The sequence below is a fragment of the Silene latifolia genome, chromosome 2, assembly GCF_048544455.1.
Source record: "Silene latifolia isolate original U9 population chromosome 2, ASM4854445v1, whole genome shotgun sequence".
Taxonomy (NCBI): Eukaryota; Viridiplantae; Streptophyta; class Magnoliopsida; order Caryophyllales; family Caryophyllaceae; genus Silene; species Silene latifolia.
The window spans coordinates 188,780,589-188,796,661 of record NC_133527.1 but is presented as its reverse complement, the minus strand read 5'-3'; positions in this window follow the sequence as shown (position 1 = coordinate 188,796,661).

Below are 16,073 nucleotides of genomic sequence, written 5' to 3'. Positions count from 1 at the left end.
GGAGAGAGTGATCCAGCCGACCACGCTGAGGCTTTCGAGTCTTACATGTCGGTATGGGAGCAGCCCGATGAGGTCTGGTGCCGAGTTTTCCCAACAACTTTGCATGGGATGGCTCAAAGTTGGTACAAAGAGCTTCCCGACGGCTCGGTATACTATTACGCCGACCTAAGAGACGCCTTTCTAGCCCAAAAGACTCTTGCAACAAGAGAAGGGCCGTGGAGACATCGGACCTCCTAACTATCAAACAGGAGGGGGCGAGTCTCTACGAAGCTATGTGAAGAGGTTCGATGGAAAGGTCCAAAGATTCGAGAAATTAATCCCGAATCGGCGGCCTTCGCGTTAATGAAGGGCCTCCCAAGGGGAGACTTAAAAAATGAGCTCATCAAGTGCGGAGGCCTGAGCTTGGATGCCGCCAGAAGGATGGCCGACCAGGCCATCAAGGTAGAAGACTATCACAAGACCTGGGTAGGCCCAGCGAGGCCGAGCACTCGAAAAAGAAGAGCGCCGGAGGACAACCCGGATGAAAGACGCCGTGACAACAACGGGTCACGGTCCGATGAAAGACGCCGTGAGAATAATAGGTCACGGTCGACAAACCCGCGAAAAACAGACTCGATAGGCGCCGGGTGGAGTTCGGGAACGTACCACCGAGGCGGTATAGTGATAAAACCCCCTCGTCGTATCGGCGCCGAGGTCTTCGCCCGAGCAAAAACGAGGGCCGGTGGGAGAGACCCCCAAGCCAAAAAGTGACGGTGACACGAGCGATCTTCGTGAGTACCACGGCCACACCGCCATTTAACCAACGATCGCGATCCGAAGAATGCCATTGAAGAACCGATCCGGAAGGGGAGCCTCGGCAAGTCGTTGCCAAAGGCCAAAAGACCGACGCCGACGTTCGGGTAAGAAATCCGTCTTCGAACGGATAGGAGTGATCCATGTTGTCATCGGGGCAACGAGAACGGAGGGTCCGCTCGGGGGCACAAACGGCACCGAACGAGCTATATCGTGCCATCAACTTTGTGCCCAACACAACATCCCCGCTTCCAAAGATCCCCGATATAACCATTGGAAGGAAGGACTACGAAGGGGTCATCGCTCCTCACAAATGACCCACTTGTAGTCAATTTGGACATATCCAACCACCTGGTCAAGAGGTGCCTGATTGACACAGGCGCGTACACGAACATCATGTTCAGGGAGTGCTTCCTCAGCCTCGGCCTGAAAGTCAAGGACTTGAGCCCCTGCACCAACCCACTATACAGCTTCTCCGGGGCCGGCCTGTACCACCGGGATCAATCGACTCCGGTGACGTTCGGCGAAAAGAATGCGGCTAAGAATGTCCTAGCTGAGTTCGTGGTCATCGACGGCTCGTCCGCCTACAACGTTCTCATAGGCCGAGTCACCCTGAGCGAGGCTGACGCAGTGATGTCCATCCGGGCCCTAACACTGATGTACGTCTCGGACCGGGGGGAAGCGCATAAGCTCGTCTCCAAAGACGAGAATGACGAGGTGGTCAACGACCAGATAGCCGCCAGGATGCAACATGCAATCCCTCAAAGTGGCAAAGAAATCGAGAAAAGGGAAAAGTCTATCCTTACAACAAGAGGGCGACCTCATGGATGTAACTAGCGGTTGACTGGGAAGGTGTGCCTTTGATAGGCCATTAGGACGCTGGTAATCTCGGGAATACTCTATGTAGCGGCGGAGGTGTCCAAAACAGTTGTGGGCACCCCGACGCATGTTTTTACCTAATGAAATCGTCCAAGTCTTCCATCAAAATGTTCATTTTCCCCCTAGTCACTAGGAAGCAGCAGACGCCGGCTCACACTGTCATACCGACAAGAGCGGTAGTCTTTGTCAGCAAGCAGATGTCGGCTCACACTGTCATACCGACAAGAGCGGCAGTCTCCATGAAGAAATAGGCGCCGTCGCAGTCACCCCAAGTAGTAGACGCCACGGCAGGTCACCCCAAGAGGTTTGACGCCGTCGCAGTCACTCCAAGTGGTAGACGCCACGGCAGTCTCCACGATGAAATAGGCGCCGTCGCAGTCACTCCAAGTAGTAGACGCCACGCAAGTCACCCCAAGAGGTTTGACGCCGTCGCAGTCACTCCAAGTGGTAGACGCCACGGCAGTCTCCACGAAGAAATAGGCGCCGTCGCAGTCACCCCAAGTAGTAGACGCCACGGCAGTCACCCCAAGAGGTTTGACGCCGTCGCAGTCACTCCAAGTGGTAGACGCCACGTCAGTCTCATGAAGAATTAGGCGCCGTCGCAGTCACCCCAAGAGGTTTGACGCCGTCGCAGTCACTCCAAGTGGTAGACGCCACGGCAGTCAAAAACAAGAAGCAGATGCTGGCTCACACTGTCACACCGACAAGAGCGGCAATCACGACCAGCGCAGTTGATACTCGCAAAGCAATCAAAACGCCTTAGAAGCATTACACAGTTGAGGAACGCACTCTAGACTGCCTCGGTCGAGCCAAGGCGGAAACAAAGGAGACGCCCAATTAATAAAAAAAAAAAAAAAAAAAAAAAAAAAAAAAAAAACTCGGAAAAGGAATGAGGTAAAGACCTCGGCCAAGTCGGAGGCAGAAGAAACGAGCTCTTATTAAATATGTTCAACAAATTACAAGAAATACAAACGACGGTCGTCCCCATAAGGGTCAGCCAAAAGACAACCTACCAAAATTGCACAAAATGCAAAGACAAAGGCAAAAGGGCATGATATCATCTCCCTATGTCCTTCTTTGCTCGCCATCGCCAGCGGTAGCAAAGACCTTCCTCAAGGGGCAACCCAAAGCTTCCCTAGCGGCCTCGGCTTCAAGAAAGACCTCGGCTTTAGCCTCGGCCTCCTCAGCTGCCCTTGCCCTCTCGGCCTCCTCCTTGCCCGCCTTAGCCTTCTCAGCAAGAGCTGCTGCCTCCTCGGCCGCCTCCTGCTCTATCTTCACCCGCACCGCCTCCTTGGCCTTCTCCTCCACGGCCTTCTCCTTAGCTTCGAGCTTGTCGTCAAACAGCTCGTCGAATTTGCTCCACGGAAAGGAACCTTCAAGAGGGAAAAGCTCCTCAATTACTTCCCGGCGGCGTCTTCGGCCGGATCCGGGTCGAGCACGGGTCGGGGAGCATTTTGGTTTGGAGCATCTCAATGTCGTCCTCCTTTTGCCTGATGATGGCCTCCTTGCTCCGAATCACTTTCCCCGGATCTCAAACCGTTCCCTGAATTCATTCCTCTGCTGGAAATAGAGGTCGGCGTACCTCGAACAAGGTTACACTTCGCCAAAGACTTTTTAATTTCGGCCGCAGCGAGTCTCGGCCTTGGCTCTCTCAAAGAGGACCTCCTTTTCAGCGTCCTCCCCGAGCTTTCTCTCGGCCAAGAGCGCCTTCTCGGCATCTCCCCTAAGCCTCTGCTCATTGAGAAGATCCAGCTTCGCCTTCGCGGCCACCTTCTTAGTGGCATTAAGCTCAAAAGCGGACCGAGCCACGGCCTTCTCCCGCTCCATGATACGAAAGCACCGGTCGCTCGTTCCACCTCGCCGATCTCTTGATCAACCTCGCGCTTTCCGCTACAAGTCGTGAGGGGGAAACCTTCGGGATGAAGAGTCACCGGCGACGTTATGATCACCACCTGCGGTCGGGAAAGGGAAACCTTCGGGATGAAGAGTCGATGGCGACGTTATGATCACCACCACTGCGCGGGTTTCTCCTCCACTTGCCGCCGACAAGAGCGGCGGCGACAATGGCGATCTACAAAATTTAAAGTAAGCATCGGTATCAACATACATAGACATGCCGGAGAGCTCACACGGCAGCGCCTAATGAACCGCTAAGTCCGAGCCACGGGATAGATCAATACCGTGCTTGGCCTTCTTGGCCGAAGGGCGCATTTCCTCGTCGGCCAGCGAAAGCAACGGCGCGGTAAAGGCTCTGCTTTCTTTTTACGGACAAGGGGAGACCCCTCCTCCTCATCGGAGTCATCCCCATTGGAGATGTAAACGATCTCCACCGTCTCCTTCTGAACAGGGGGGATGGAAGGCGGAGCCGATGTCGACGCCATCACCGCCGAAGGTTTTGTTTTTCGTGTATGGCGCGGCATGTTACTAACAACCTTCGCCTGGGCCTCCACCGCATTCAAGCTTTTCACCGCCGGTCCATAAGATCATTCGGCGACGTCCTACGGTCATGGGTCAGAGCCTTGGGATGCAAATTAGCAACGGTTTTGTCTTTGTGCGGCCCCATTCTCCGAGGATATCCTCGACAAATCCGGTCCAAAGTAGCTGCGAAAGAAATAACAAAAAGAATTAAGTAGAAGAAATAAATCGAAGTTCGAAAAACAGAACATTAAGAGCGGTGATGGGCCTCGTGCACCGACCCCACTCACCCCGTGCTAGGGCTGGTATGAGGCGACATGGCAGAGCGGCTCATCCCGAAGAATGATCTGCGTTGGGGAATCCATTTTTTCGGCACCCCACCCTTGTCCGCCTCAAAAAGCCTCATCGCCAGCTTCTCATCCTCTTTAAGAAGGACCTTACTGGCATCCATCTTGAGCTTCTTCCGGCTGACCCATCTGTCATGCTCCGCCTTAGTCTCACACCGCAAATTCACTTGGTGCTGAAAGGAGAGGGGCAGCGGATAGTCATCCGACACCTTAACATACACCCACCGATCTCTCCAGTCTTTGCAAGAAGTAAGTTTGTCAACAGAGACATAACTTTTCTCCGTGTGCACACTGTACCAACCGACGCGGCCAGAGATTGACGGCTGGAGATAATGAAGCCGGCGGAATAAATTCACCGTCGGGGCCTCCCCCTTGAAGAGACAAAGCCACACAAAGCCGACTATCGTCCTCATGGCCAACGGATGCAGTTGGGCCACAGCGACGTTCATAGCTTTAATGATGGCCATGACGTACTCATTCAAATGAAACCGGAGCCCGTACTCCAAGTGTCGCATGTATACGCCGGTATGGCCCGGCGGAGGGCAACAGACGGCCGACCCTCCTCGGGGATAACAATCTTGTATCCCCCGCCAAAAAAGAAATGGCCCTCGAAAAATTTCTCACGGAACAATCGGCCAACTTATGGGTCCAAGCTCGGTCAACGCGTACCTTACGTACGTCACCGTGATCCATAACGCATCGCCTCACCTCTTTGGGACGAGCCTCTTCAAATCATCACCAAAATCGTCCGCGTCATCATCGACATCAGAGTCATCCTCCCATTCCTCCAAAATTCGAGGATCGACTTCGGAGAAGGAGACCTAGGGCCCCATGCCTTATCGGGAGGGCGTCCAATTTCTCCTCCTCATCGGACGCGACGGGGACCCCCCCGCGTCGGTTTGCTAGGCCCGGCATCAGCAGAAGACATGATTACAATAATAACTTACAGAGTTAAGAAATTGGAAAGTTTGTTTGTTTACCTTGAAGAAAAACACTCACGAGTAACAACTCGAGAAATAGAAGACAAAGAAGCCTCAAAAGTTTAGAGAGAAGAAAATTTTGGAGAATGAAATTGGTGGCCAATTTCACGGGATAACCGCCCTATTTATAGGGAAAAGCCCATGAAGAAGGACCAATCGTGAGAATGACCCGTGAAGCGTCAACCAATCAGCGTGCAGACACGTGTCGGACATGCAACCACGGGATGTCAATCGTTGCAACAGTCGAACGTCAATCAATGCAACAGTGACCAAGCGTCTTCAACACGCCCATTCGTATCTCTCCGCCTATTCACCTTCCTCAACAAATTCCCAAGCATCTGTTCTCCGCCGGCCACATGATCAACCAAGCTAAGTAGCGCCGGCCGGGGGCAATCAAAAACAACCGGCACTCTCAACCCTGGTCTCGGCCAGCGTCACTTTCTTTTCCACATCGGATGCCTTTTACACATCCATGCGGAGGGGGGATATGGTACGGCCTAAGAAAAGACCAGGCCGAGGTAAAAGAAGCCACCGCAGAAGAAGCCGATGCAGAAAATTTTTACAAATTACTTGCGCAGAATATACGCTCAAACGTACATCGGAGCCCATACCACGGCATAGACTACGCTGGGGGCAAATTGATGGGGCATATTCTGCACCGCTGACCAAGTCAACATATTGAGCAAGGTCAAAGATATCCACAGCAAGTCAACGGCTTAGGCGACCCTTAGGCGATGCGGCCCATCGGCTGTCGGCTGGTCTCGGCATGGCAACTTGCCGGCCGGGGCACATACCCGCGTACTCACATCCTAGACCCCTCGGCGGCGAGTCAACAGGGCCCGCCGGCCTGCCATAGGTCCCTCGGCCGAGGGGTAGATCAGTCTTTGCACCTGCTAGCCACTTGGCCACTTGGCCACTACGTGACAAAAGGTGAAAGCCTATAAATACTCCTCAACCTTCATTGAGGAAAGGATCCACAACTTAACCTAAGAAACACTATTCATCTGGTATAATCTTCCCTCTCTCTCTACAATATACATTTAGCCAAGGAACAACTTATCCCCTAAGTTACTGACTTGAGCGTCGGAGTGAGTACGCTTGGCACAAAGCCAAGCCCTCAGTTCGTTCATTGTTGCAGGAGAGGCCGAAAGGAACGATAAAGACAAGAAGGATTCAACCAAAGACATCATTCTACAAGCCACGGGTGGTAACCATATCTGCTCTGGAATTACACCCGGAACAAATTTAATTTCTTTAAATTAAAAAAAAAACACTAAATATGTCAAAAAAACATCAAATACTAAAAATCCACATGTATCATTTCCCTCCATTGTGCCCTCTCCGTCACCATAGTCTCCTCAATCCCCAGAAATCTCATATCGTGCTCTATCACTCTCAACCATGTCTGTCTCGGTCTTCCTCTACCTCTAGGGACCTCTTCTGTTCTCCAAGTCTCCAGCCTTCTAAGTCCTAACTGGTGCGCCCATAGGTCTCCTTCTCACATGGCCAAACCATCTTAGTCGGTTTTCCATCATCTTGCCCTCTACTGGCGCCACTTTTACCTTTTCCCTAATCACCTCATTTCTTAACCGATCTTTCCTTGTATGTCTGCACATCCACCTCAACATGCCATCTCCGCCACACTCATCTTTTGAATGTGACAATATTTCAAGGCCCAACACTCGGAACCGTAAAGTAAGGCAGCCCTAATTGTCGTGCGATAAAATTTTCCGTTTAATCTTTGGGGCATATCTTTATCGCATAGAAATCCTGAAGCACTCTTCCATTTCCACCATCCCGCTTTAATTTTGTGAGCCACATCTCCGTCTAACTCCCCATCTTTTTGAATAATAGATCTTAGGTATCTGAAGAATTCTGACCCCTCAACAACATTCCCATCGAAAACAATACTCTCCGCCTCTGTCGATCTCGACCCCGCCACTTTAGTGAACTGGCACCTCAAATACTCAGTCTTACTTCTGCTCAGCCTAAACCCACGAGTCTCTAAAGTCTGCCTCCACAATTCCAACTTTCTCTCCACCCCCTCTTTCGTCTCATCAATCAACACAATATCATCAGCAAACATCATACACCAAGGGATGTCGTCCTGAATATCCCTTGTCAACTCATCCATAACTATAGCAAAGAGAAAAGGACTAAGTGCGGAACCTTGATGCACCCCGATGGTAATGGGAAATTCTTCCGTTCTCCCAACATTAGTGCGAACACTTGCACTAGCCCCCTCATACATGTCCTTTATGAGGTCAATATATTTTCGAGACACACCCTTTATCGCCAAAGCCCACCAAAGTACTTCTCTTGATACTCTATCATATGCCTTTTCTAAGTCAATAAAAACCATATGCAAGTCCTTCTTCTTGTCCCGATGGTGTTCCATCAACTGTCTCATGATAAAAATCGCATCCATAGTCGATCTCCCGAACATAAATCCAAATTGGTTATCCGAGATGTCTACACATCTCCTAAGCCTTTGCTCGATTATCCGCTCCCATAACTTCATCGTATGACTCATAAGTTTAATTCCCCGATAATTGGAACACTCTTGAACATCACCTTTGTTCTTGTACAAAGGGACAAGAGTGCTTCTCCTCCAAACTGATGGCATCTTGTTGCTCCTCCAAATCTTGTTGAAGAGCATGGTTAACAATTCGATCCCTTTCTCCCCAAAGCACCTCCAAACTTCTATGGGTAAACCATCCGGCCCCTCTGCTTTCTTTGACCTCATCTTCCTTAACGCCTTTCTAACTTCACTCTTTTGTATTCTACACACAAATTCCCGATTAACCATGCTTGGTGTTACCTCTACATCCCCAAAACCTTGTTCCTGATGTCCATTGACTAAAGTATCAAAGTAAGAACTCCATCTAGCCTTTATTTCATTATCCTAAACCAGAACCTTGTCGTCCATATCTTTCACACACCTAACTCTCCCAATATATCTCGTCTTTCGGTCTCTTATGCGAGCCAGTTTATAGATATCCTTCTCTCCTTCTCTCGTGTCCAACCTGACATACACTTCCTGGTTAACTTTTGCCCTCGCATCCCGTACGGCCTTTTTAGCGGCTCGTCTATCCTCCTTGTACTTTTCAAAGTTCTCATCACTCATGCATTTCCCCAAAACCTTATAGCATTCACGTTTAGTCTTTATCGCTTGTCTTACCTCATCGTTCCACCAAGATGTGTCCTTACTTGATGGTCTATTCCCTTTAGATTCCCCTAACACCTCCCTCGCCAAATCCTTTACAACATGCTCCAATTTATCCCACGTTGCATCAATATCTTTCTCCTTGCAATCCGACCAAATATCGCTACTTCCAGCCTTATCCAAAAATGAAAGACACCATAAAAAAATAAAAAAGAAAAGAAAAGAGAGCATCACATAGAAAAAGTCTTAGTTGTTTGAGTTATAGTATAATTTTTATCCTTATGAAACAATTCATTTTATTTTGTGTAAGGTAATTTTATAAAAAAAAAAAAAAAAAACATATTGGATACCCATGGCCAAAACAATTACTCCTTCATTTCTGGCAATTTGTTTCTCGATTAAATTTTTGGGCCTCTAATTTATTTATTTACCTTTTATATTAGGAAGACTTTTTGAGTAATTTTTGGGCCTCTAATTTTATTGTCCACTTATCATCGATTAACCATGATCACAAATTATCGCTCCTCTCTCATTGGTCTTTGTATCAAAAGCAAAGATAAATAAATAATCTAGAACCGATAAATTTGAACAAATAAGTGAAAAAAAAACCAACCTAAAAACAGCTGTAATAGGTCTCACTTGTGACAGATATATCCGTCACAAGCTTATGACGGGTCAAGTATCACCACATGAGTAGATAAAATAAAAAGTAGAATGGTCATAGGGAATCACAAAAGACTTGTTTTTAACCTCTCATGTGGGTTTTTATTTGACCCGTCATAAACTTATGACGGATATCGACCGTTACACATGATAATTTGTGAAACAGCGGAGTTAAGCTACCTAATCATCACGTGCAGACGGCCCAGTCCGACTTGTATGCCTGACTCCCACTTTTTATTGGAAATCCTAATCCAAACAAATAAGACAACCAAAAGGAGCCCATTTCTTAATGCGACATGCACCATTTCACGGGAGCCCAATTTACTTCTAATGCTAGTTTTATGGACTTTTAATTGCTTTGCTTTCTCCAAATTTTGAAATTTTGAACACAAGAACTCTCTTGTAGAACAGTCCATAGCATAGGATGATAGTAGTATAGGACTAGTCTTAGCAAGATTTACCCGATTCAAATGACCTGGACTAAATAACTCGATTTGCACCCGAATTGAGGACCTGAATCTAACCCTAAATTCGAAGTAACCCGACCCGGATGTTTATTATCGCATACCGATCGTGTTATTCCCTAGTGAACCTGATAACAACCGACCGAAAAAATGACAGTAAGACCTAAATTACCTGACCCAACCCGGCCTTCAGGCGTTTTTTAAGGGTTAATCGTCGAGTTGACCTTTTAAGCGAATCCAATGAAAAAGGTTTAATTTTGTACTGAAGGTATATACATTTTTTTTGGGTACAATGGAGTGGCAATATGAATGAAACAAGTGTAAAAATTTTCGAAATTTTTAGTTAAATTTTTCGAAATGGATTTGAACTTAGGGGGCGATTTTTTTTTTAATTTTTTTTATTTATTTTGGTACAATGGAGTGGCAATATGTATTCAAGTCACACAACCACCAACCTAAAATTATTCTAATCTAACCATCATTCACTCAAGACTAAAATCAAGCAATATGAATGAAACAAGTGTAATAAATTTGGATCTCATGCACAACTTAAAATTGAAGAAAAATATGTGGAGCCTATATGACAAGGAAGTAGCATATAGGTGTCTACAAAACTTTGTCAATGACATAATATTTTTTTTTTTTTGTGTTAACCAGGAGTATCCCCTACCGACAGCTGGGACAATATTCTTCGGAGTACTGAAGACAATTTAACTCCCAAGTTTGGCTTGTTTGGCTTTTTTCAATCGCAAGAGTCAGGAATCAAACCCATGACCACTTATTTAAGAGATGAGAACTCTTACCACTCACACCAGCCAACTTTGGTAATGACATAATATTATCATCTCTATAATTTTCCCCTTTGATTCAATGAATACAAGTTGGACAATGAGATGTATAGGTAGGTGGTCATCACTCAACTACACCCATGTGCACTACTTGGGTCAGACAAAGACATAAACCGGACAAAGGTGTGTTTACGGCTAATGACCCGTTAACTTACTGGGTCCTTTATCATATGTTTGGCCCATTACTGGGCCCATTACAGTCAGCATTGCTACACACTTTGGTTCACACATTTTTCTATCTTTTGGCTAAGATTAAGTCCAGTTACTGTCTTGTCATCACCACTTCTTCACCTTCCTCATTATCTTTTAATTTTTTTTTGGGTTTAAGACCGTCCTAATAAGTTAAGACGGTACCCACAATCATATAGGTTAGAAAAATCTATAAAAAAATCTGTAATATAGCTTATAAATGATAAATGTCGACAATTTTTACTAATATTGTTAGCCTTCTTTCATTTTATATCGTCCTTTTTTTTTTCTTTTTATAAACTGTATTTATAGGTTATAAATTATTTCACCCTAAAAATTAATTTGACTCGATTAATTTTTACCACATCAAGGTACTAATAAAGGTCAACTATTGTTTACGGTTTTGTATGAATTCAAACCGACTCTAAAAAACCCTCTAATAGTGTTACATAAACTCCAATATTGTTACTCTCATCTCCAAAACCAGTTATCAGTCCTTGTAAATGAATAATTAAAACTGTTAATAAACGTATCCTAATAACCAAGTATCCAATTGGTTAGCTGTCCGTTCTTCTTTATGACGAAAAGTGACTTCGTGATATAACACACCACCTCCTTTTTTTCATAACATTATATTAACCGGCTGTAAGACGTTAGAGACGAGAATTTGTGTTTGTAGTATGGGTCCATGCCATGACACAGATGTGATCACAAAGAATGAATGCTCCATGGATCATAAATCCATTAATAACAAGTACACATGCCCACGATGTCTTCATATACTTATATACTCTGGATGATTCTATAACGTCTTTGTTTGCAAAAAACCTTGGAAGAAAAAGAAGTATGGTACACCCAAAGTAATGACAGTGTGAATCACGAGACCTTCACGTGGGATTCTTAAGTCTGAAAACTTTGTTATTTGGGAAAAGACTAAATAAAAAAACAAAAGAGTACAAATATTATTTAGAATTTATAGTACAAGAAGATGCCTAGCATGGCATGGGACACTTCTATCTGAAACTTGTAAAAAAACCTTGATATACGCTGCATATTGTTCAGAGGATTCATTAACTTATTCATTGTGCCCTTTCAAGATTCCTTACTCTTATATAAATAAAATATTTTGAATAATGTTGGGAGCTTCATAGTTTATTTAAGGTATCTAAACAACACAAAATACTTCGTATAAAGTTTAAATGTTCATTGTATGCAGTGGAGAAGTCAGGATTTGAGTTTAAAGGAATGAATGAGTAATTATACTAAGAAAATTGAAAATATATCATCTGTCGGGGTGCTCGCCCCCTAGCTATACCACTGATTGTATGAGACGGTATTGCATGACTAAGAATTAGTGCTGGCGGCGAAGAAACGAGTATATGTTTAGTGGATTAGTTCCCTTATGGGTGTGTGTTATGAAGCGTTGATAATATGTGTATTAAGGTATAAGATGATTGATTGAACTTCGACTATCAGCGTTTCAAATGAACTTCTCACGTGTTATTAAGACCATCCCCAAGCAAGGTCAATTGCTTGGTCATGACCTTACTTGATCATGGTTAGTGACTTAATTAAGCTACTTAATTGGTGACCAGAATTGCTAATTTGTGACCAAAGGTTAATTTGTGACCTTTGGAGGTCAATTTGTGACCTCTGCTTCATTCTTGTGACCTCTTCCATGACCCAGTAGGTGTCAATTTCTGATTTGTTGGATACAAAGAAAGACAACTCCAATGATTGTGTTGATGACCTAGGTCGCGACCTTCTGCTTGGGAGGATGAAAATGGGTCAAGGTTAATAAGGTGGGATTAAGAGTAAAATCGGATCGTGACCTAGTTAGCGTGACCTTTGCTTGGGGATGGTCTTAGAGCATGATATTTGCGAGGTTCCACATTCGAATTTTGAAAGTCTCTCAAATTTAACAAGCGCTATAAGCTAAATTTGAGATGATATCACAATATGATATAAACGGACTAAAATGGTTGCATGCGGGGTTCGATCTAACATAAAACTAAATTGTTTTAACATTTACTCGTACATCGATTTTACATAATTGTATCTCATTCATACAAACTATAATTTACATTAAATTTCTTTGTTAGGAAAAAACAAATTTTCATTTGTACGAACTAATATTTTTAGGAATTCACATAATTTAATCTATCTATGTTAATAAAATAACTTTCATATTTCCGACTTATTAAAGAGAATTTTTACATATTGTCAAGTTTACGAAATTAATTAACTTCAATTTCTTCTTAGTGTTTATGTTGTTATGGCTAGGGACATTTTACATCACATAAACTCACAAATAGGTATCTGTTGGACCATTTGGTATTATATTAAGGATTTAATAACACTATCTTGGTCGTCAGTCGTCACTATAATAGCAACAACTATGCTAATAGAAAAGCTAATTAATAATAGCTAATCAATCATTCATTTAGTCAAACACAAATTAGAAGAAATTTAATACTCTAATTAGGCCATTTAAATATTATTAATATTAAAAAGAAAGTAGAAGTACCTAACAACCAAGCAGGACAACCACCATATATACATACATGCTCTTTGAAACTATAGTACAATTTTATAAGTATCCATGCACGTTATAGATTAGGCAGTTGTAAGCAAACTAACTAGCAATTATGTTATAAGAAACAATAATAACAGTCAATCACATAATTAATTAGATGTACTACTTAATTAAGTATACTATACCTAACTTGCTTATTTTTATTCCAATTTTAGTTAATACCCACAACAGAAATCATCTAAAATTACAAAAATATGCCAACAACATATTCCCCACCCCCAACATAAATATGATATGCTACCTCCAAATTTTAATGTTTTTTTTTTTATAATGTGACAAATTCTAAAATCGGGTAAATTCGTTATTTTCTTATAACTGAATTTGAACGGAAAATCAGACTAATCATCTCACATGTAACTATATATTCTTTCCAGTGGCAGAGTCAAGATTTGAACTTAAGGGTCAAAAAATTTGAGAGGGGCTAACGGGTGGATAATATAAGGGACAATCGAAGAGATATTCGAAAAATCTAACCACAAATTCCGAGAATCTCATCCTTGAGGGGCTAGCCTCCCTAGCTCCACTACTAATTCTATCTATAAAAGGTACTCATAAGATGTGATCGTTAATGTAAATCGTTGTAATATAATCTTGTTTCAGTAATCGCAGACATATATAAAACATGATTTTTTTTTTTCTAAGAAAATACAAATGACTTTTATTAATCCACTACAAAAGAGAAAGATAAGTCAATTCCAAAACAAAATAATGGTAACCACTATATATAAACACCTTATCGGCGAACCATATAACGACGAGGTATTTAATATCAAGTATCAAACCATATAATTCGATGCTCCCTAATTAACAATGTGGCCGACCCATCATGTTGGTGGGTATTGCCTACACAATATTAACAAAACAATCCTTTGAAAATGACAAATCTCCAACTATACCACATGAACACTCTTTAGACTACACTTCTTCATCTTTCCTTATCCCTTATTATTGTGAATTTGTCCCTCCATTATTTTCTTTTGGTTTTATATATAGGAAAAATATTCACTCTAAAATGTACTATGTGTAGAAAGAACCTAACACATTTCTTGAAGATACGAGTAATAAACATACATAAAAAATACAAGAAATTTTGTTCAGTTCAGTTCAGTTCAGTTCATTATAGTAATAAAATCAAAATGTTTGTTTGACACAAAAGAATCGAGCAATTGAAATTTTGGAAAGAGTAGTTTATCTTCGCTATCATTTGTAATAATAGTCAAATAAATAGATTAGAGTGTTACCAGTAGAGCCGCTAATAAATAATTAATGCTTATCATTATTACATATCACTTCAAATGTTAGATTATGCCTTGAATCTATAGTTGTCATTGGCGAGCATCCGGAATAACTAGTGAATTACAACTTTATTGTACTGCAATTGGTGCATTAGTCTTTGCAGCATTAATGCTTTTTGCTGGTTGGTTTCATTATCACAAAGCTGCTCCAAAATTGGCTTGGTTCCAAGATGTGGAATCTATGTTGAATCACCATTTAGCAGCACGTACTACCAAATTACAACCTCATTATCTTTCGTTTTTATAAAAAAAATTCTTATTATTCATTAATTGAACTTCATTTGCTTAAATCGAAATTCTTTAAAAACCTCGGCCCTCCTTAAAATATCACGAGGTCTTGCTGCCCAATCAACGAGTCTGGTCCAAGTTTAGTCCAAGTTTGCTAATATTTTGATCTGGCCTTCTCGGGCTAAGGGTTTGGTTTTAGACTTTTGATAATTCTAATTTGCTAATATTCTGTGTTGGCCTTATGGGGTTAAGGGTTTGTTTTTAGACTTTTGACAGTAAAAGGATTATACATCTGATGTACTACCTCCAATTCTATAGTTTTTGAGCATCATAAAAAAGTTTTTGAGTTTTGTTTTAAAGTTTCTGAGTTTCACTATAAAGTTTCTGAGTTTATTCACTTACACATTCAGTTCTAAAAAATTACAATAAAACTCAAAAACATTATATATAAGTTTAGTTAAATTTGAGTTTTGACGGAAAAAATATTAAAAATTAACTTATAAACTTTATTATGCTCAAAAAAATACACATATGTTCAAAAACAAATAAAGTTTTAGGTAATAAGCTCAAAAAAATTACATATATGCTCAAAAAATAAAAAAGTTGGAGGTAGTACATCCAATGTATGTTCCTTTTTGTCGACTTTTGAAAATTCTAGTTGGTTTAGGAAGCTTTATTTGCCTCATTCTAGCTATTATACATATCATAACACTTGTAATATTCTTAATTCGAGTATGTAATTCCTCAAACCTATTTATCCATTTTACTTCAGTACAAGAAACTGGTCAATTAGCAAGCGACTACAATTTATTATCTTTCTGGCTTCTGCTATAACAAGAAGTACCTTCAAGAATTTTCATTATACATGGTCCAAAATCAAACAAATGATCATTCATTCATTCCCATAACCTTTACCAATTCAAAGATCAATACGTCTTCCTTGTGACGGGTATATCCATCACAAGTTTATGACGGGTCGAATATTACCCACATGGGTAGATAAGACAAAAATTAAAGTATCGAGGGAGTCACAAATGATTCGTCTTATCCATCCATGTGAATTTTACTTGACCCGTCACAGGCTTGTGACGGATATCGCCGTCATAAATGAGAATTTGTGTTCAATGATATAATACTATTTCCACCTCCATGATTTAATTTGGTTTTATCTAGTGAAAAAAATAGTCCCAAAAATAAGTAGGACCAAGCAT